The following is a 22,073-nucleotide window of genomic DNA, read 5'->3' as shown; positions in this document are numbered from 1 at the left end:
ATAAAAGCAATATTGTAATTTTCAAACATTAAGAGAAAAGGTATAGCATAGATTTTGAATTCCATAGATTTTGCCTCCAATTGTTAGATCTAGAAAAAGGCTGCCTGAGGGGGTGGGGACTAGGGAGCAGGGGTGGTGAGGTAGGCTGTTTCTTTCCAGCCTAAACTCTCTTTTCTTTTCTTTTTTTTATTAAAAATTTTTTTTTTAAGATTTTATTTATTTGAGAGAGAGAGTATGAGCAGGGAGGAGGGGCAGAGGGAGAGGGAGCAGGGAGCAGGGAGCCTGACTTGGGGCTTGATCTCAGGACCCCGGGATCATGACCTGAGCCAAAGGCAGATGCTTAACCAACTGAGCCACCCAGGCGCCCCTCTTTTATTTTTTACTTTGTTATCATGAGGTTTTAAAACACATTGGAATAGCTTTGCGCAGTGGCAGTATCGTAGCCAATGAGGTTTATCCGAAGCGCGATTATTGCTAATTAAAACACATTGGAATAAAGCAGAATAAAATGTGAACAATGTTTGTCTCTGGGACAATGTTTGTCTCTCCCCTTCTTTTTGCTCCATCTTTTGAGTTCTCTATAATGAGCATTTATTTACTTAAAAACCACACACACACACACACACACACACAGGAACTGTTCCATTTTTCTTCATCTTGGACAGAATTGAGTCCAAACTCCTTCTGAGCAAGAGTAATAGTTATTGTAGTGGTGGGGGTGGTGATGAACATGGTTCCAACCTTCCTAGCTATGTAATCTCTGTCAAGTTAGGTAGCCTCACTGTATTTCAGTTTCTTATCTGTAAAACTGAGATATTAAATATGGTACTGACCTGTTCATGACCGTTCCGAGGATGACATGAGTTAATCTATAGGAAGCTTGTGGACTGGTACATGACACATGCAGACACTATGCAAGTCTTCACTATTCAGGATTCCTTATGATCTGGCTCCCGGGTACCCTCCCAAATGCGTCTCTCTCTGCTTTCTTTCATATACAAATTGTATCTTGCCACTTTTCCCTTCTGTCCCAATCAAATTCTTTCTTCAAAGTCCAGCTCACATACCATTTCCCATGCAGCTTTCTCAGATATTCCAGCTGGAAGTACCTTCTCTAGGTAATACAGGTTTTATCTGAGCCATGAGTCTTTGATACTTACTACTTCCTATTCTGTATTCCATTATTTATATACATATGTGTATATTATTCCAATTAGGTTGAATGCACCTTGAGGACAGAGTATTTTATTTTCAAGTACTTGGCAGAAAGCAGATGTCCCCAAAATATTTTTAAATGAGTCAGAAAAGAAAAGGACAAGCAGTGTGGTATCTTAATTACAATAAAAGGCTCAATACTCTTTCCCTTTCCAGTAGAATTGTTATGCTTGTCTCACTTGTGTTTTTCTCTTATAATAGGCTGAGATAAGACTTAGAAGCAACCTTGATAATATACCACGTTTTCCATTTCCAATAAATCTTTAGTAGCTCAGCACTGAGGCTCATTAGAGAAGTGCTCTTTGTTTACTGAACAAAGACCACAGTTTTTCACTAAAATGCTGACTCATTCCGTTGTGATGTTTGATCCAGTTCAATTGTTGCAGAAACAGCCTAGTGGCTGTCAGGACAGTTTTTCATTGTTTTTCTATAGGTGGCGCTAGCCGCACGTGTTAAAGCCACAAATTGGGTACAAATTAACCTTGCTTAGATGTCATTGAATGTCCATTTGCTTTTCATTCTTTCTCTGAGGCATTTTGCTTTTGTATTTATTTATTCGTAGAGAATTTCCCTAAGCAATGTTCTGGAGATACTCCTCATTAAAACCAGGCCCAGCAACATGGGATCGTTGGCAACATCTTTGGGTAATTTAGGTTTTAAAGAAAATATCAATAATTAAAAATCTTACGTCATTTATAGATTCTGAATCTATTATGCTGTAGCATTAATTTAAACAATTCAATTACTAATCATACCCTGTTAAATTCAGAATGGTAATTGTTAATATTAATAAAAGTACTCCTAGCATTTCATATTTTATAATATTTCATGCCTAACCTCCCTGTATTTTTATTATACCTTTAAGTAAAAATGCTAACATTTCTCCTTTCAATATTCTTTTTGTATTATGAATGTAAGCATTTGATATTATTATGTTTAAGGCAATATTTTATGTTTGAAAAATAATCTACAGTAAGGATTTAAAGGTGAGCCTCTCATGCTTTGGCTCAGGAGTCCAAGGCCTCAGGAAATCCAGCAGTGAGCTCAATGAGACTGAGTAAATGAGAGTCAGTGTTCTCCGCTTCTTTTTTCAAAATGCATTTCCTGGGTTCTTCACACACACGCGCGTGCACACACACACACACACACACACATGCGTGAGCATACATTGTCTCTATGCAAGAAGTTGAGAGGGGACTAAAATCAGAGAAATCACAATGGATTCTTGGGGTGAAGTATAGGCAGAGTTGTCTTCACAAGTGTGTGACCTGTGTGGTCACATAGGGCCTTCTGCTTAGAAGGATCCAGGGCTTGGTTTAATGCTCTGCATTTGCTGTTTTTAAAAAATGTTCAAAAGTTATTAAGAATTTCCATTTTGCATTGGACCTGGCAAATCATGTATGCCTTCCTCTCTGTATGCTTCATCTCTTTAAGAGCCATTGCAGGGCTAGAATGCAAAAATTTGTAATAGATGCCATACCCTATGTGACTATCTTGAAGGCTTTGAGACCCTGAAAACGGTACCAGCACAGGGTCATTGTCAACAGGCCACAGAGGAGACTTCTTTGTAGAGCCTCAGTAGGCGCCAGCCGAAAACTCTGCTGCCAGCCCTCCTCACTCAGCCAGATTTCAAAACACATACTCAGCATCCTCTTTTTTTGTTAAGGATTTTTGACACTTCTCCAGAAATTCTCATATCACCTCGCATTGCATTCATTTCCCGAATGGATGTATCAAACATTTTTTTTTTTTTTTTTCTGGTCGGCAGAGCACGTTTCCTTGCCATTCCTGCTAAGTAAGACAAAAAAAGATAGAACAGAGTCACTTATATATTTAGCCGCGTGCAATGGCAACAAACCTACAATTGCATTAGCAAATAGGGTGGTTTTGAAATTTGGAACTGAAACTCATAACTACATTGCTGACACCCTTTTGCAGAGAGAGATGACTTGATCAGCTGTTCACATGGCTGTGCTCATCAGCAGAAAATAAATGAGTCTGTGCTTCATACAGTTTCTCCTTGGAGTGAATTTGCACTGAAATTTTCAAAGTTCGATCTGGGGTAATAACCAGAACATGCCATGGCTTTGCTTCCTGCCCTGCATTCTAGATACCTCTCCTGGTATGGTTTACAGGGTTTGGGGGCTTACCTATTACAGCTAAGTATATTTACATTATTGTATTTATTTAATAAGAGAGCCTTCTCTGTTCCAGCCTTTATAATAAATATCTTAACAGGGACATATGGAGACAGCACTCATATCAACATGGACTTGGGAGCACAGATGCTGAGAACACTCTCGAATATTTAGCATGTTGGAGTTCCTGAGCCTTGTTCTCGAGAGAAACCAGAATAATATTTAGATCCAAATCCTTCTTATGTAGAAGCATTTATGTTCATCATTCATTCATACATTTATCTCTATTTACTATTTTATTTTTAGTTCTTGCTTTAGAAATGAATAGAAATTTGTAGCTTGCAGGTTTACACTGGGCAAAGACTCTAATGTTGAGGCCCCGACAGTTGGGAGGTTAAGAGATCTTAACATTCTGTAGTGTGACCTTTCCAGGAAAAGGAAGGAATTTGTTCAAAGCTATCGGTTTGTTAGTATCCAGTTGAAATATGTAACCTCCTTTGAGGCTAATTTCAAGGAAAGAAGTCATTATGTATTTCAGAACTGTCAAGTTCCCTATAGCAGATGGGAGCCAGACACTTTGCACATTTGCCACAAAATCTGAGTTATTAAGATAGTGGGAATGTAGCATTTGCTTCCTATTGCCAGGCTGTGGGTACTCGTGAGCCTGTGAGTCTGAGTGGTAGGCATGGGCTTTTGGTTCAGAAGTCCTAATGACACACACTATTTGTGAGGAATCAGATCTCTGAATAAATTTACCATAAAGCAATGCTTTATCTTACCATTTATGCAAGAGATCATGGTACTCAACTATACATTTTTTAGAGGTTGAGGTTAGTAAAGGCAACTTGGAACAACAGTTGGTTTCACCGAATTTCAGATGTAAGTTAACAAATATCTCTAAAATAAAACTAGGGTTAATATTTTCTTCCTTATTTAGAGTTCCATTAATGTAAGGTATAATGCTGTTCTTACAGTAAAGCAATTTATTTGTAATTTTTATAGTCTCATTTAAAAGAGTGATTAAAATAATAAAGGAAGGTCGTATGTAAATATTTGGAAGGTAATGGTCAAATAAAATCAGTATTTCTACAGAAATATGTGCTAAAATCTCATTCTTCTTTTTATTTTTTTTTTTATTTTTTTTTTATTTTTTAAGATTTTATTTATTTATTTGAGACAGAGAGAATGAGAGAGAGAGAGCACATGAGAGGGGGGAGGGTCAGAGGGAGAAGCAGGCCCCCTGCTGATCAGGGAGCCCGATGCGGGACTGGATCCAGGGACTCCAGGATCATGACCTGAGCCGAAGGCAGTCGCTTAACCAACTGAGCCACCCAGGCGCCCTCATTCTTCTTTTTAATAAAAGTACTTTGCAAGGTACCCAGATCCCTGTTTGATTTTTTTTTTTTTGTTCCCTCTTTAGTGTTCTGTAACAAAATCCTAGATCCAGGAGGAACATTTCATCATTTGGTTTAATCTTTTTCCTAGGAAAGATGCTGCCTAGAGCTTGAGCTTCCAATGACTGTCCAACGTTACCTGAGAGACATATAAAAAGTAAGTGCTCAACAGAATCAAAAATAATTAAAATGAAGCAACCCACAATCCCAGTGGTCAGAGATAAGCACTGTTAATACAATGGTTATATAAGTCTAGAACTTTTTCTATAAATGTAGACTAGTCACTGTTGGTCTATCCACCTGTCTCTTTCATTAATTTATTTTCACATTCCCCCAATATATATGTTTCCATAACCTCATTTTACTACTTTAAGGACAGTTGCTGTTTTCATGTACTCTGCTGACCTCTCCATCAGAGAAGGGATTTGTTGGGGGAGGGCAGTCCCCAAATCTTCCCCGCATACCTTCTCTGATGTTTTTGCCCATGAATGTGAGCCTGTCTGGCAACTGCCAGCCCCTTGCATCCAGATCTACAAATCTACCTCAGGACTTTGGGAGACAGAAAAATAGCTCCTACTTCAAAAGTTTGGAATCCTTAGACATGGCACTGTCAGGGAAAGGGTTGTTTACCCGATTGTGAGAAAATTCTAGGAAAGAGTCCATCATGAGCTTTGTGTGTATTTGCTGTAATTCTTTCTGGCCAGGCAATGTGGTGTCATGGTCTTGCACCATGGTGCTCTCCAGCACCCCATGAAGACAAGCTTTTGACAGGATTGCAGTCCTTTCTGTCCTGCTGTTTGCTTGCCTGCTTCCATGGCTTTAGTAGCTCTTCTCCTCACTCGATTAAGAAATTTCCCCTTCTGCAACATCAAGTTGCTAGTCTTAAAAAAAAAAAATAGAGGTTGTTGGTCACTCTTTATCTCCACAACCAAGAGAGAAAGGAAAAAGAGAGATTGGAAACCCAGAATTTCTTCCTTTTTTTTTTAAAGATCTATTTATTTAGGGGTGCCTGGGTGGCTCAGTCAGTCAAGCGACTGACTCTTGGTTTCAGCTCAGGTCATGATCTCAGGGTCATGGGATTGAGCCCGGGGTGGGCTCTGTGTTCAGGGGGAGTCTGCTTGGACACTCTCTCTCTCCCTCTCCCTCTGTCCCTCCCTGCCGCACTCCCTCTTTCAGATAAATGAAGATTAAATAAGTGGTACACTTTATTATTAATAAAGATTAATTCATTTATTTGAGAGAGAGCACACACATGAATGGGGGGATGGGCAGAGGGAGAGAATCTCAAACAGACTCCCTGCTAAGCATGGAGCCTGCCTGAGATTGATCACACGACCCTGAGATTACGACCTGAGCGGAAACCAAGAGTCAGTTGCTTAACCAACTGAGCCACCCAGGCACTCCAAAGGTGCTTTTATTTATTTATTTATTCACTTATTTATTTATTTTATTTTTTTAGGTAGGCTCCATGCACAGCGTGGAGCCCAATATGGGGCTTGAACTCATGACCCTGAGATCATGACTTGTGCTGAAATCAAGAGTCAGATGCATAACCGACTGAGCCCCTTAGGCGCTCTTGGAAACCCAGGATTTCATTTAGCGTCTTCATTTCTTTTATTTCAGAGCTCTTCAGTTTCCTCAGGCCTATCTGCCTGTACTGTCTGCTCTTTCTACTAAGGCGTCACCTTTGAAAGATTTCAAGAAAGGATTTTGGGACCCTAAAAGTGAATAGGACCCCCAAAATTAATACACACTTATGTACAGATGCTAACCAATCTCGATCAACTTCAACGAGCAGGGCTAACACTTGTCTATAAAGGAAGAGTTATTTCAACTGTTTGCCAAAGCCTAAATCTACGAGCCATTTTATTTGCCATCTTTACAGACACTGTGTTATTAAAGTCATTTACCTACTGGGAATATTTTCCAAAAAATTTATTCCCCCATGGGAAATTATGAAAAATTTAGAACGGCACATTTTAACTACTGAATATTAATGCAACCTTTCCTAACTACTAATAAAAGAATGAAATCCCTGTTTGTGAATATATTAAAAAGTTAGGCCAGGCTGTTTTATATGCACCAGTAATTTTTTCCCTGTGACATTCATTTTCACTTTAGGATTTAGACAGGATTGTAATGGGACTGATAAAAGCAGAACTATGCACTTTGTAAATGTGCATAAGTGTGCCCATTTTTGGCTTCATGAGAATTGATTGCAGTGTTTGCATTTGAAATGAATGAGTTCAAAGTCCTTAATTCCATGTGTGACATACACCATTATAGGGTATTACTCCCCACCAAAGGGTTCAATTAAGCTGATGGAAAAATTAAGTTGACTATCTTGACTTAGCTATGACATGTCATATGTCATAACTTGGGTGTCCCAGTGAGCAGACTGGAATTATATTGATTCAATAAAGACAATGGTTTAGGAATCAGGGAACCCAAAATTTAGCCCTATGTCTATTAATGACAAAATTAGACAATTGTCTGTGGGCCTCATGTGTGTTGAGTGAGTGTATATGAGTGTGTGTGTGTGTGTGTGTGTGTATGCTTATAAAAAGTGGTACAAGGTAAGAAGTGTAGTATAGCTGAAACCTTGGGTGTGTTATGAGCAGTGATGGGAGACAGACGTGACAAGTAGGTCAGACCACAAGGGATGTTAAATGTCATGCTAAAGAAGTTGGAGTTATTTTATAAGTACTTGGGAAACACTCTGTGTGGTTTTTTTTAGCTTTCTAATTAGAAAGAATTTTAGACTTACATAAGAGTTGCAAAAATAGTATAAAGTCCAACATGCTATTCACCAAGCTTCCTCTAATGTCAACAGTTTATATATTTATCAAAACCAAGAAATTCACATTGGTATAATACAAATGATTATAGACTCTATTCAGATTTTTACCAGTTTCCCCACTGCATTAAAAAAAAAAAAATCTCTTCCAAGATCCCACCCAAGATACTACACTGCATGCATTTTGTTGTCATGTCTCTAGTATTTTCTAATCTGTGACAGTTTTTCAGCCTTTCTTTGTCTCTCCTGACCTTCACATGTTTCAAAAGTATAGGTCAGTTATTTTGTAGAATGTCTCTCGATTTGGGTTTGTCTGAAGTTTCCTCATGATTAGATAGAGGTTATGGTTTTTTTGGCAAGAATACTATGGAAGTGATTTGCCCTTCTCGGCGTGTTATATCAGGTGGTACTTGGTGTTGATAGCTTATTATTGGTGATGCTAACCTCTTTCACATGGCCAAGCTGGTGTATGTCAGGTTTATCCACTGGGAAGTTATTATTTTTCCTTTGTGATTATTAAATATTTTGGAGGGACATTCTTTGTCACCATACAAATGTCTAGCTTCTCAATTTTTTGCCCACTAATTTTAGCATTTACCCATGGATCTTGCCTGGATCTACTATTACTATGGTGTTCAAATGGTGATTTTCTATTTCCATCGTTTCTTCTACATGTATTAATTGCAGTTCTTCTGTAAGGAAGAGTCACTGAATTATTTTGAGTAATGACAGGATTACCATGCTTTTAATACATGGGTGAGAGATTGAAAGAAGCAAGACTAGAGGCAGAGAGACTACAGGTTAGGGGACTGTTGAAATACTTTAGGAGAGATGACAAGGGCCCAAACTTAGGTAAGCAATTAATATGCAGGTAAGCAATTAGAGGCATATTTAAGAGGTAGAATCAAGAGAACATGGTGACATTTTAGATGTGAACCAGAAAAGAAGGCGTCAAGCATTGTATCAGGTGACTGTTTTGGAGATGAGGAATATTGGAGGAATAAATGGCTTTGGAAGAAGAGAGCCAAGACAAATTCAGTGGTGGACAAGCAGAGTTGAGGTACCCCCAGGGAACATCTATGGAGGATTGTCTAAGAAGTTAGTCATACAAAAGGCTGGAGCTTAGAAGAGAGGGCTGCCATAGAAGCACAGACCTCTAAGCCATCAGTAGGTAGGTGAGTGTTGCAATCATGGAAATGCATGAAGTTTGTCCAGGAAAAGTATGTGAAGTCAGAGAAGTCACAGCTAGCTAAGGAACACCAACATAAAGGCAGAAAGAAGAAAAGGAACTCACACAGAGAGAATGAAAATGTGCACCTGGAACAGTAGGAGGAAAACCAACACAGTGGGAGAATGCAGATAGAGGAAAGGTCTCGCGGAGGAGGGAATGTTCACTGGCAGGCAGGTTATGGAAAAGTCAAGTAAGACAAAGGCTGAAACAGTATGGTGACTAGGAGTTAATGTGTAACCTTAATCAGAATCATTTCAGCATAGTGGTGAGGGCAGACCCTACAGATTCCTGTGTGAAGAAGGAGAGACTGTGTATAGTTCACCCTTCCAGTGGGTTTGAAGGAGCTGGGAAAGAGACAGGATGGTAGCCGGAGATGGGGAACCAATTTAGATTATTATTAGACATGCTCCCCTTTTCACACTCATAGACCATGGTTTTCAGTATAAGATTTATTTTTTTTGTACATTAGCATGAGTAAGGCCCCTTATTTCTCCAGGTGCTTTATATTAAAACACACACACACACACACACACACACACACACACACACACACACCACAATGTTATCTGGTGGTATCCAAGATAATTCATCATTCCATTGTCAAAGAACGTGCTTCACCTGGCTGGCACAGAATCACCTAGACACATTTCATTATTTTATCTCAGTTCAGCTCGTTTGAATTGAGTATTTGGCCAAGGTCTCAATGTGCTCACTGGACAGGTCAGTTTGCTTTGCTTGGCCAGGTTCCTAAGTGCCCCCAGTCCCCAGCCTTACAAATGCTTCATCATCAGCTGAATGGAGAGCAAGGTGAAAGGAGATAGAATAGTTCAGCTCAAATCTATCCCCATGAGGGGAAAAACAATTCAAAACACATGCCCTGCTCACAGAGGACTAAGAGCATTATCTTTGTATAGCATTAATTCAACATAGAGGTCAAATTTTCCTCAGTAAACTAAATTACTTCCTTTATTCTATCTGGGAAGAAAAATATTTGCTTCTAGCACATCCTTTGAACATGAGAAATTAAGCCTAGAATATGAGTCATTTGAGCTAAAAGTACAAGATATTCAGGACGCTGAGTTTGGCCTTGTAACTATTTACATTTTATAAGGAACTTTTTACTTTTTTTTTAAATAGAAAGCTTCACCTTTTTTAAAAAAAGATTTTATTTATTTATTTTGACAGAGAGAGAGAGAGAGACAGCAAGAGAGGGAACACAAGCAGGGGGAGTGGGAGAGGGAGAAGCAGGCTTCCCGCCAAGCAGGGAGCCTGACGCAGGGCTCGATCCCAGGACTCTGGGATCATGACCTGAGCCGAAGGCAGACACTTAACGACTGAGCCACTCAGGCGCCCTATTTTATGAGGAACTTCTTTTCATTTTAAAAACAATGTAATAATACTCTGGAAAGTTAAAAAACAGAAAAGAGAACCGTTACTAATCTCATTAACATAGTTAATATCCTTTTTGAGTATTTCCTTATTTCTTTCTATAGGAACCCATATTTTTATATAATTGCAATCACACAGAGTATGTAGTTTTATCCCTGGCTATTTCACTTAACTCATAAGCATTACTCTGAGTTGCTATGTACTCTTTCTCATTATTCTTTTCAATGACTGCATAATATTCCGTGGAGTGTTTGTGCTATAAGTTAATTAAGCATTCTTCACTGTAGGACTTTTAGTTTGTTTCTAATTTATCACTTTAATAAATAAGGCTGTATTGAAAAATGTTGTGTGCCATGGTTTTATCCCTATTTTCTTGGGATATACTTTCAAAAGTGAGATTACTAAACCAGAGGGATGAATATTTAAGCTCTCCATATATACTTTTGTACTGCTTTTTGAAAGAGCTTACAGATTATGATGTCACCAACTGAGGTTTGCCATGTGGGTGGGAGATCCAAAGGCCAGGGCAGGGTCAGGTGGGGTGGGTCTCCCCATGGGAAAAGAGGTTGAAAGGCAACACAAATTCTGTTTAGGGATTTGCTGATCATAAACATTAGTGAAGCTGAAATTCTTCTGTGAAGTTCAAACTGGAGGTGGAATTCTAAATAGGAGAAACAAAAGGAAATAGGAAGTCAAAAAAAAAGGTCAAAACTCTGACCAGTAACTTAAAGGCTTAAAGAAACAATGGGGCGGGCAAAGCCAAAAGGGGCATAAAGTACAAGGCAATTTGAGATCTTAGGTTCGAAGCCTGTATTGGTCATAGGCTGAATAGGTGCAGAACTGATATATTTCGAATGTTTCAGGCATGCACAATGACACTGGACTTGGCAATAAGGAAAACTTATTTAGTTTTCACTGTCTGTTGGATACTGCCTTGAATTTTTCATGGGTTCCCTCATTCAATCTTCATTACAACAGGTGAATTTTCATTAACAGGTGCTATCATTGTTCCCATTTTCTGGCAAGGATGCCAAAACTTCGAGAGGAGCCAATGAGGGACTTTTCTAAGAGGACACAGTGACAGCTGTGTCAGGTGATCAAATGCCTATGCTTTGCACCTCCATGCTCTCCACTCCACTGGTTTCTAATTTTGTGAACATAGTGTGAGTACAAATATACCTCGTTCTTTATTTAGTTTATATTTCTAGTTTCTAATCATGTTTCATATTTGAATCAGATACTTAATATAAGAACTGGGAATTGGACAATAGGTTTATTTATTTTTAGTAACCTCTATACCCAATGTGGGGCTTGAATTCATGACCCTGAGATCAAGAATTGCAAGCTTTTCTGACAGAGCCAGCCAGGCTTCCCCCTTACCAGGTTCTCGTGGTGGATATCCGAGGAAGATCCTCTGTAGCTCTGGCAGGGGGAAAGTTGCCATTGTGAAACATGCCCACAGTCTTCTTCAATATGCCTACTCTCTAGAGGTAAAGATTTTGTCAGGGCCTTCTCACACCTGGGACAAACATATTCCTTCCACTCCATTCTCCTCTAGCTTTCCTGTCTCCCTAAGAGGGTAAAACATAGTCAACAGAGGTCAAGGCATCAAGGAAATAGACTAGAAATGCTACAGCCAGGGAAGGCAGTGGGAGAAAGCTACGCTTTGGAGAAACACTTGTGAAGTTCACAGCACTTGGCCCTAGGCCCACTAAAGTCCTGAGATTTGATCATAAGGTTATAGAACATTTCTCCTCCCCCACACTTTGCCACCACACCAAGGCTCTAGTGTAGTAACAGTAGTTTACAGCTGAGAGACCTGAAAGATACAGACTTTCTCTGAGGAGGAGGAGTACTTAGGGAAGCCTAAAGTCAAGAGGGGAGACAACACTAAGGATGTGAGGTGAGTTTGAAACCTCTAGCACCTACAGCAAAGCAAACATTAAACATAACCTGACTCCTACCCAGTGACCATAAATCTTCACACTAAGGACCTATTTACCTCAGTTCCTATGACCTGATATAGCATGTCTAGCTTTTTACAAGGCATACTGAAAGGCAAAACAAAACAAAATACACATATTGAAGAGAAAATGCCATCCTTGGATCCAGGCCCAAATATGACACAAATTTTGGAATTATCAGACATGGAATTTAAAATAGCTATGACTACTATGCTAAGGGCTCTAATATAAAAAGTGGACAACATGCAAGAACAGAGGACTAATGTAAGCAGGGAAAAATTCTAAGAATGAATCAAAAGGAAATGCTAGAAAACAAAAAGCAGTGTAACAGAGAGGAGGACTGCCTCTGGTAGGCTCATCAGCAGACTAGAAACAGCCAAAGGAGGAATTACTGGGCTTAAACATGGGTCAATAGAGACTTTCCAAACTGAAATGCACAGAGAAAAAAAGTATGAAAACAAACAAAAAACCCAAGACAGAACTGAACATTGAAGAACTAAGGGACAATATCAAAAAATCTAACACATGCATTATTGAACTATCAGAAGGAGAAGAAAGGGAATGAAACAGAAGAAATATCTGATGTAATAACAGCTGATAACATTCCATTTACTGTTCCAGAATAAACGACAGACTCCAAGCCACAGATCCAGGAACAGAGAACATCATGCAGGTTAAATGAGCACCCTACTCTTGACCCCAAACAAAACAAACCTCCCATAAACAAACAAACAAACAAAAAAAACCTCTCATCTAGGCATATCATATTTAAATTGCAGACAATAAAAGACAAAGAGAAAATCTTGAAAGAAGCTAGTGGGTGGGTAGTGGTTGTGGGAAATCACATACCTACAGAGAAACAAGGATAAGAATTATGCTAGATTCCTAATCCAGAAACCATGCAAGTAAGGAAAGAATGGAACGAAACAAAATTTTTAAAAGATTTATTTACTTATTTTAGAGAGAGAGGGAGCAAGCACAAGTGGGAGGGGCAGAGGGAGAGGCAGAGAGAGAATCTCAAGCAGACTCTGCACTGAGTGAGGAGCCCAACGTGGGGCTCGATCTCATGACCCTGAGATTATGACCTGAGTTGAAACTAAGAGCCGGATGCTCAACTGACTGTGCCACCCAGGTGCCCCTGAAATATTTAAGGTGTTACTCAAAACACTCTCCAACCTAGAATTCTAAATCCAGTAAAATGTTAACTTCATAAGTGAAGAAGTAAAGACTTTTTCAGAATAGCAAAAATTGAAGAAATTTATCACCACCAGGCCTGTCCTGTGAGAAAAGTTAAAAGAAATTCTTTAGGCAGAAGAAAAATGATATGTCAGAAACCTGGATCTACATAAAGAAAGGGAGAGCATTGGCAAAGGAATAAAGTCATTTATTTTCTTATTCTTTTTTTTTAAAGATTTATTTATTTATTTGAGAGAGAGAGAGAGAGCCTGTGCACACACGTGAGCGGGGCATGGGGCAAAGGGAAAGAATCTCAAGCAGACTCCCCACTGAGTGTGGAGCCCAACCTGGGGCTTGATCCCACAACCCTGAGACCATGACCCGAGGGGAAATCAAGAGTTGGACATTTAACCGACTGAACCACTCAGGTGCCCCTTGTTTTCTTATTCTTACACTTGATCTTAGCCAAAAGGCCTAGAAGCGGTTGTTCTCTTATTCTTAATTGATCTAAAAGATAACTGTTTGAAAATAATAATAACAATTGGGTGATCATTAGCATATGGATAATTGAAAATAAGGACAGCAATGTCACAAGGGACAGAGGAGAGGAACTGGGAATACTTTGTTATCAGGAGCTATATTACATACACATGAAGAGGTATGGTGTTATTTCAGAGTAGATTTAGATAAGTTAAATATGTATATTGTATGCTCTAGGGCAACCACTAATATTTTTTTAAAAGAAGTATAAAAAAAAGAAATACAACTGATACACTGATTAGATAAAATTGAATCACATGAAATGCCAATTAGAACCCGAGAAGGAAGGGAAAGAGGGACCAAAAAAAAAAAAAGAACAAATGCAACAATAGATAACAGTTACAAACATGGTGGAAGTTAATCCAAATATACCATTTGTCACTTTAAATTTAGATGGTCTCAGTATGCCAATCAAAAGACAGAAATTGTCAGAGTGGAGAGTGTATTAAAGAAACAAAAGACCCAACAGTATGTTTTCTACAAGTAATCCACACACACAAAAAATCTTTAAACACAAAGACTCAGCTTAAAGATAAAAGGATGGAGATTAACATTGAAAGGTTCTCGTGAATGAGTTTGTCAGGGGAGCATGTGTTAGGAGGTCTGGACTCTATTTAAAAGTCTTGTCGGGGCTAGGGGTGGGCAGGCATCCAGGAGTAATTTATCCTCACTCACACCGATGACTAGAAGGCATCTGTCCCTTCAGCAGGAGGCTTTCTGGTCCTGGGGTTGCTAGAGGAGAGGCTCTCAAGGTGTGGGCCCTAAGCCAGCAGCATCAGCATCACCTGGAAATTTGTCAGAGATACAGATTCTTGAGCTCCAACCCAGACCTATTAAGACAGAGCTCTGAGGGTGGGGCCCAGTAATCTGTGTTCAACAAGCCCTCCAGGTGCTTCCGATGGTCACTCAAGTTTGAGAACCCCTGCTCTTGTGCATATTTATATGAGTTTGGTCATGGGCCATAATCTGGGCATTATTGAGAACAGGTACTTTATTCTCAGACATATGCTTTCTTGTACTACTGACCATATAGGGATACATTTATTTTTCTAGCCATACTGTAACCTCCTGGAAGGGCAGGGTGTGTCACATTTACATAGTAAATACTGGGTGCCTTGCTTTGCAAGGGTTGGTCCAAGATCAGGAGCATAAGCATCACAGTATCACCTGGTGGCTTGTTAAGACAGTAGCATCTTGAGCCCCATCCCAGATCTACTGAATCTGCATTTTAACATGATCCCCTGAGAATGGTACATGAACGTTGAGCAATTGGGTAGAGAAAGTGCCTATTAAGGAAAACATGCATTAAAAATTGAGTAAAGAAAATAAAAACAATTTTTTTTTTTAATCAAGGGGGCCCTAGACAGAGATTCAGGACTACCTGGTTATATCTGGAGGGAATATGGTGCCTCCTGGAAAGAAAGCTACCTGAAGGGAGAAGGGAGAAGGAGGCACTAAGTCTTGAACCATCCAGAGCCACAGAGATGTGGTTGAGATGATTTAGAAGGGTTTGTCATTTTGGTTCTTGTCCAAGTCCTTACTCCTTAGGTTTCACAGAAGATGGCAGTCCCTTGGAGGACAGGTGTGCTATACATAAAATCTGACAAGACTGTTTCTCTAAGACATTAGGGCACGAGCCACACAGCTTTGACACTCCTACAACAGAGCAAAAGAGAAAGGGCGGGGACCACTGTGCAGCATTGGTGTCTAGGGGGTCCCAGGAGTTCAGCTGTAATAGGAAGGGGGACATCTGGTAGGAGGCAGAGGGACAATAACAGCACTCACATGGGCTGGACATGTCCATATGATATCTGAGATCTCACCTGAGATATCCCTGGGAACTCTAAAAAACACTTAAAGTGCCCTACAGGTGCATGACCCAAGAAAAATGAGTTATTTCTGCTGATGTCACCCCATTAGCTCCCACGGGCTGTGCAGGGCTGGTTGAAGTCCCACTAACTTTCAAGAAAAGTCTTCTGTTAGCTCTCATTCTGATTGTTCCTTCAACTCGCGTTTTGGTTAGCCTACAGAAACATCCAGAACTCATATAAGAAAAAGCCTAGGGAGCAATGCTATGTGGGATAAGTTTTCTTTGTCCTGTGATTTGATCTGTTTCTCTGCTTGATTTTCTTTATTTTGAGAAATATGAATTTCATTAATATCTCCTTGAAATGAATAATGTGGGCCAGCATATTTGTGAAGTTCTTTGTACCGTCTAGGCTTTATCCTCTTTGAATAATAGAGTTTGAAATTGGTTGAACTGCAAACTACCCACGTTTCTCAGCTTTTATCTCGTACGTTAGGAGTTTCCCCCTAAGAACACTGTATTTGCTTTCTAGGACTTCGGTTGTGTGCTTTATTTCCTCCATGGAAAGACCCAGGTAAAGTTTAAATTACAGTTAATTGATAGAGGCCAAGAAGGAAGATAGAAAAATTTAATTAGTTTCCCTGCAAAGTAATGTGTATTAATCTGACTTTCCACACTAGAGACTAACATATCTTAACTTCAGGTTCACATGAAGTGTTCTGTTTAAATATACAGGGTCTGAGTCATTCTCCCAACGTATTTTCTGTCTAGACAGAGAAGAGAATCAAATCCCTTTTAAATTATAAAATTGTTCTGTGATTAGATATCATGGCTGTCTCCTGAGGCACTCACGGAACATCATAAATAGTTAACACCTGTTAGAACTTGATTATTTAGGAGGCACGGAGCAGATGCCGTTGGTGTCCCGTGCTGCGTGCCCTCAGCCTACCTCTGCGCTCAGCTGCGGTGTGATGGAAGCTCTCAGGCAACCACCTCCCACCTGGAGCACTCAGGAGTGTCAGCTTTCTGCCCTAGGTACTTCTCCAAAGTGCAAGGAGCTTGCTCAGCACAAGTGCTCAGGCCTGGAAGTGGGTGGGAGCTGGTGTCCCCCCAGTCACCAACAACCACTGGGGGGCAGGAGTTGGTGGATAGATGCCCCAACCCAACAGGGGCTGTGGAGCTCCTAGGGGCAAATTGAGTGGGGCCGGAAGCTGGGCTTCCTTCTTGAACTTTTGAGGAAGAGTGATTGTTGTTATACTTAAACAAATAAGACTTGTAGATCAATTTGAAAAAGAAATGAGAAATTTTCTGTTCATGGGGGCTTCTTTAAATTTCACGGCGAGGGAGGCAGGGCTAGTCTTCATCCTGTTTACTCTTTTCTGCCTCTACAGTAGGAAAGTTCTAGAAGCCAGAATTTGTAGTATGCAATTTGGCACCTCGTCTTGCGCTGGGAAATGCCAAATCTTGAGCCCCGCTGTTCTTGAGAGGGCTTAAAAAGCCCTACCATGAAACATAGTGTGTGCACGCAGGGCTTTGTGGTTGTGGCAAACCACTTAGAAGATACTGTTGTAGGAGGTCACGGAGAGGACATGACCCCGGGTTTGCCTGCGAGCTGGGTGGGGGCAATCAGAGGCTCCTGACCCCTTCCCCTGTGCTTGGAACGTGAGTTCCTCTCGCTTTCCCCAGCTGGAACCTGCTTCAGGTGCACAGCCTTGTTGAGCCCACCTGGATGGTACACAGGCCTGAACCCGCATGAGGCCGCTATAGAAACTGTAGGACGGCAGCTGGTGGGTACGGAGCTGCTCCTCTCGCGGCCGCCTAGGACCAGCCTGGTAGGTAAGTTCTGTTGGAGTTAAACCTCCAAGCGACCGAACCGCCGTGGCCTGTCTCTTTCTTGGCTTTCTCCTTGCTGTTGGTGTACTCGGGCAGTTTCAGGTTTCACCCGGGGAGCCCCTAGGGCTGGTAAGTGGTGAGCTAGCTGGAGACGAAAGAAACTAGGCTTGGAAGAATGGTATCTGTGGGAGGGGGTGAATTCTGGGTTGGTTCTACGTCTCTATGTGGGGGAGGGGTGGTCTTCCTGGTGCTTGCGGACCGCCACGTGAACAGGGGGGCACCGCGGAACCACCCCCTAGCTTAAGGTGCGCGTTTGACGGCTTGCACAAAGTGCACGACGGAGAAGGGAAGTAGGTGGCGCCTGGAGGGCTAGCATCTCCTGGGGGCGGTTTAGCCACTGATGCCCACCCAGGAGCTGAAACCCAAGTTAGAAAGTTCGAAGAAGAGCTAAGGTGGGAGAGCAAGATAAGTTGGGAAGCTTAGCGTGCCGGTTTGCAAAACTAGGAGGGTGCAGGTTAAGATCTGGAGCGCTTGTAACACAATTTTCTCTGGTTTCTCTTTGCTCTCTATGTTCAGAACCAGTTTCAGATCTTACCGAGGAACTCCCAGGTGCAGAGATGAACTTGAACAGAAGGGATTCTAAAACCCTTCAGGTCTAAAGATCTTGTATTACAGTTGTCTTTTGAATTTGATACTTCTACTAAATGTTTGCCTTTTATACCTTTGCAACTGGGAAAGGGAAGGTGGAGAAAAGCAGGCACAGTAATCAAACTCATTTGTAATCAGTTTAAAATTACGATCATTTTAGGGAAAAGTGGTAGAGTTTTCTCTGCTTGGGAGTGGCAAACACTGAATTCCTCATTTATGTTAGGTCATGGCTGCCCGGAGCCCATGTTGAGTCTGACATCATAGACAGGTGTAGCAGGAAAGTAATTAGTAAGACTGATTATCAAAGCCAGTCATGTGTTTAGGAGGGGAGAACAGCTGTGTTTCTATAATTTGCTGTTGTGGGTCCAGTTTCACGTTAACTAGTTGCACTTATCGGGTGAGACGATCTGAAAGTCTTCTGGAGTCCTAAATCTACTAGGTCTTAACATTCAAGTTTTTGGTTGCAAACAATAGGAACGTAAGCAGGGAAGAAATGTGCTGTAGGGCATTGGGTAGTTCACTGAATCTCCAGGAAGACTGGAGAACCCAGCTCAGAAAATGGGCAGCAACCAAGATTAGCCAAGCGTGGCTCCAGGCAGGTGACCCTGGTGTCACCAGGTGTTTGCCTCTGACACATTGACCGGACATTGCCTGCAATACTCTCAGACTTCTAAAATAACTTTTTATGAAAAATTTCAAGCCTACGTCATAAGAGTACAATGAATCTTCATGAATCCGTTCTTGGTTCCCTATTACAATTCTGCCAACCTTACCTATCCTCCACCTAATTTTTTTTTTTTTTTCTCTTGCTGGAGTACTTTGAAGCAATCCTAAACATGCTAATAAGTCACCTGTAAATTTTTTTTAAACTATCGACTTTTTAAAAATTTACCCACAACACTATTATCCTAATTTGAGACGCTACCTATCTTAGAAACTTTTATAGGATTCTCTTTAGTAAATCCCCCTCTGACGCCAAGATTCATCCTCACCTGACTACATTCTTGGAGCCAGGTAACTGGGGGAGGGAATGGCCAGCTCTTTGGCATCATGATGAAAGATCGGGCCATCCCTCCACCTCCCCCAAAACTGTCTTGGAATTACTTCCTAATAAGGGTGTACACATTCTGGGCAGACAAAATGGTAGATAAAGCATAATAGAGATTGGAACGTGCTCACACGGCCATCAGGTGAGTAGTCACTTATCAAAATTGCAACTATTTCCCAATTGCCTTTTACTTATACCCTAGCATTCTTCTGTAACTCTATAAAAATACTTTGATCGTCATTAAGCTTTGATTTAAAGTGATGGTTTCCACCTGAATGGAGGGCTATTTTCTTGGGAGGTTCATTAGCAATAACATATGTAAATCTATGCACACTTTCTTTTGATATGTTCTCTTGGGGGAAAAATTACACCAAGAAATTGTACATGAAAACAACGGTTAGAATTCCCAGAGGATAATCGAAGCATTGAATATTTTTACATATTTTAAGGTCTCCACCAATATCACTGGAGGGTAGCAGGGTTGAGGAAAGAATGTCAAAATTTTCCCTGTTGATATATGTACAAAGACTTGGTCAATGAATGGGTTTATACCAGAAGAATTAAGGCTGTTTCCAGCAGTAAGTTGGAGAGAACCGTAGGCTCTTGGCTTGATCTGATTGTATCCGTCCTTAATGCAGATTTATAATCTTGTATGTGAATTGTGTTGCTAATATTTCTCATTTTGAATGAAATCTTCACTTTTATTTGCACTTCGTGTGTCTTGTTTTTAACCCTCACCAGAGATCATGACTGATAATTAGAGTCTAATTTCTAACAGCCATCACTGGGGACCAGAATTACCAAAACATCAAATGTCTATTGATTGGCATTGATCTAATCACTATGGAGATGGAGGGCATAGGTAGGTACTCCATCCTCCCAGGAGATCGGGGGGAGCTGAGTAGCACACATAGAAGATGAAGGTATCAGAAAGGCGCTAAAGCAAAAAGCTCTTAGCGTTTAGAGAGGGGAAAATTTTGCCTGAAGGGATCTAGGAAGGCTTTCTGGAGTAGGTGGCCTTTGAGCTGGAGTCTTAATAGTTTAAGGACCACTTATGTGGAGGAAGCACCTTCAGGAAAGTACAGGCAGGCACTAGGAATTGCCCAGTTTAATTGTGCATGTATACGTGTATGTATATGAAGACGTTGTCCCCCCTGGATAGACTGACAAACCAGACCTTTCAGATTCACTTGCAAATAGTATAAGCAAAAGTTTGCAAGTTAGTAATAAACTATACAGAGAAATAGCCCCTGTCACACATGCCCTTCCTAGTGGAGGGGCACAGCTCTGGCTGGCCGCAGCTCCACGGAGTGGGCAGCCACCGTGGGCCCACAGCCTGGGGGAGGGGGGGTGGCCGGCCCTGGGGACCAGTACTCGCAGGCTATCTGAGCTGGCTTCAGCCATGTTTCTTAAATCTATTCCTTTCTGGTGGTGACTTTTTGGCCTGCCGTTCACCCACAGAAGGCATTAAACCAGATGGAGTCCCAGGGCTTTGTGGCTAGATCTTGCTTGTGGTTTTCCATGAAAATCAGCTGAAGCAGGGTCAAGCTAAAGTGGGCTCAGGCACTCAGCGTAGGAGTACCTTTCCAAGCTGTGTGAGGGAGCTGGCCATTTCCCTGGGTTTGGATATTGGCTCCAGTGCTTAGAAATCTGATTTCAGGCAAGTTAATTGTTTCACCATCTGTAAAATGGTGGTAGCTGTCCTGTTTTCTTGCAGGGTTGTTCGTGTGAAATAAGCATAAAGTACAAGTGTAAAGTACTGGAAATGGTGGTACTGGGTGTCCGCTCTCACTGGAGCACCAGGGGGTGTGGAGGGAGCCGTGGGTGGGGAAGGGGTGCTGGGCTGCCTTGTGCACAGCCTTGAGTGCGAGGCCAGGAGTCGACGGCAAGAGCCCTGCATGCTGGAACACCTGGGCTTGGTCTGGATAAGGGTCCTCCTTTCTGAGCCCGAGATTATTTCAAGGGGGTAAGTGTTCCCTTCACTCCCATTCTAGCTGCTGCAGGGGAACTGGGTCCCCCTTCCATGATTCCTAAGGGCCAGTCTGGAGAAGGGCTTTGGTGTGGCCCCAAAGTGACCGTGTCTGCATAAGCCTGTCCTAAAATGAAATGCCATGCAATTGAATCTGTGGATTGGGCAGCCCCTGCAGATGGCAGGTGGGACATACAAAGGTGACCCCTATGGACGGACTCTTCCCTGTGCCAGGAAACTTCCATTCTGAGGCAGTTAACACAACAGCAACAAGGGCTTACAGGACATGAATGCATGCAGAGGGAGATACACTTGTCAAGCTTAAAAGACCAAGACCATAGTTAAAGGAGTAAGAAGTGAAAACTCAGGCAACTGTAAATCTTTGAGCCATTTTGTGCACCTTGAAGGCCTTGCCTTCGTCAATACAAAGCCTTACATCGCTGTGTTGAACGGGTTTTGTGGAGCAGAAAACCTAAAAAGATTACTTCTGAGGAAATCCGTGCCTGGAACCCAAGGCTGCCAAGCTCACAGGGCCAGACCAAGCTTGACCAGATGAATTAACCTCCCCAGTGCTCCTGCGCGGAGTCTGCGTGTCCCCAGGGGAAGCATGAGCAAGGAAACGAAGGTGTGGCACCATGTTTGAGGTGAGCTTTTAGTGCTCATATATTCAAGGGCAGATTTCTTCTCCCAGGGCAGGAGAAAGGCCCCCTATTCTTTCTGTCCCGGGTGGGTACGATACTTTCCTCGGTTGTTCCTAGCTCCCCCCCCCCCTTCCCTGGGGCCTCCTCACTATGGAGCTGCCCCTCTGAAGTGTTCTTCATGGATAGTGGACTCAAAACCATGAACAAATATCGGTTTCTGAATATACCTTAGAGACCACATGGTCCCGTGGTTGCTATTTTTTTTTTCCTGGAGAATAACCAA

The 22,073-nt window shown here is 41.5% G+C and overlaps 1 pseudogene; it reads left to right on the top strand.

The window, feature by feature from the left end:
• Positions 1-417: 417 nt before the first annotated feature.
• LOC116644415 lies at positions 418-588 on the top strand (annotated as a pseudogene).
• Positions 589-22,073: the final 21,485 nt, after the last annotated feature.

This window comes from Phoca vitulina, unplaced genomic scaffold (assembly GCF_004348235.1).
Source record: "Phoca vitulina isolate PV1807 unplaced genomic scaffold, GSC_HSeal_1.0 scaffold29, whole genome shotgun sequence".
In the NCBI taxonomy this organism is placed as follows: Eukaryota; Metazoa; Chordata; class Mammalia; order Carnivora; family Phocidae; genus Phoca; species Phoca vitulina.
Note: the sequence above shows the minus strand (reverse complement) of the source record. Positions and strands in the feature narration are given on the sequence as shown.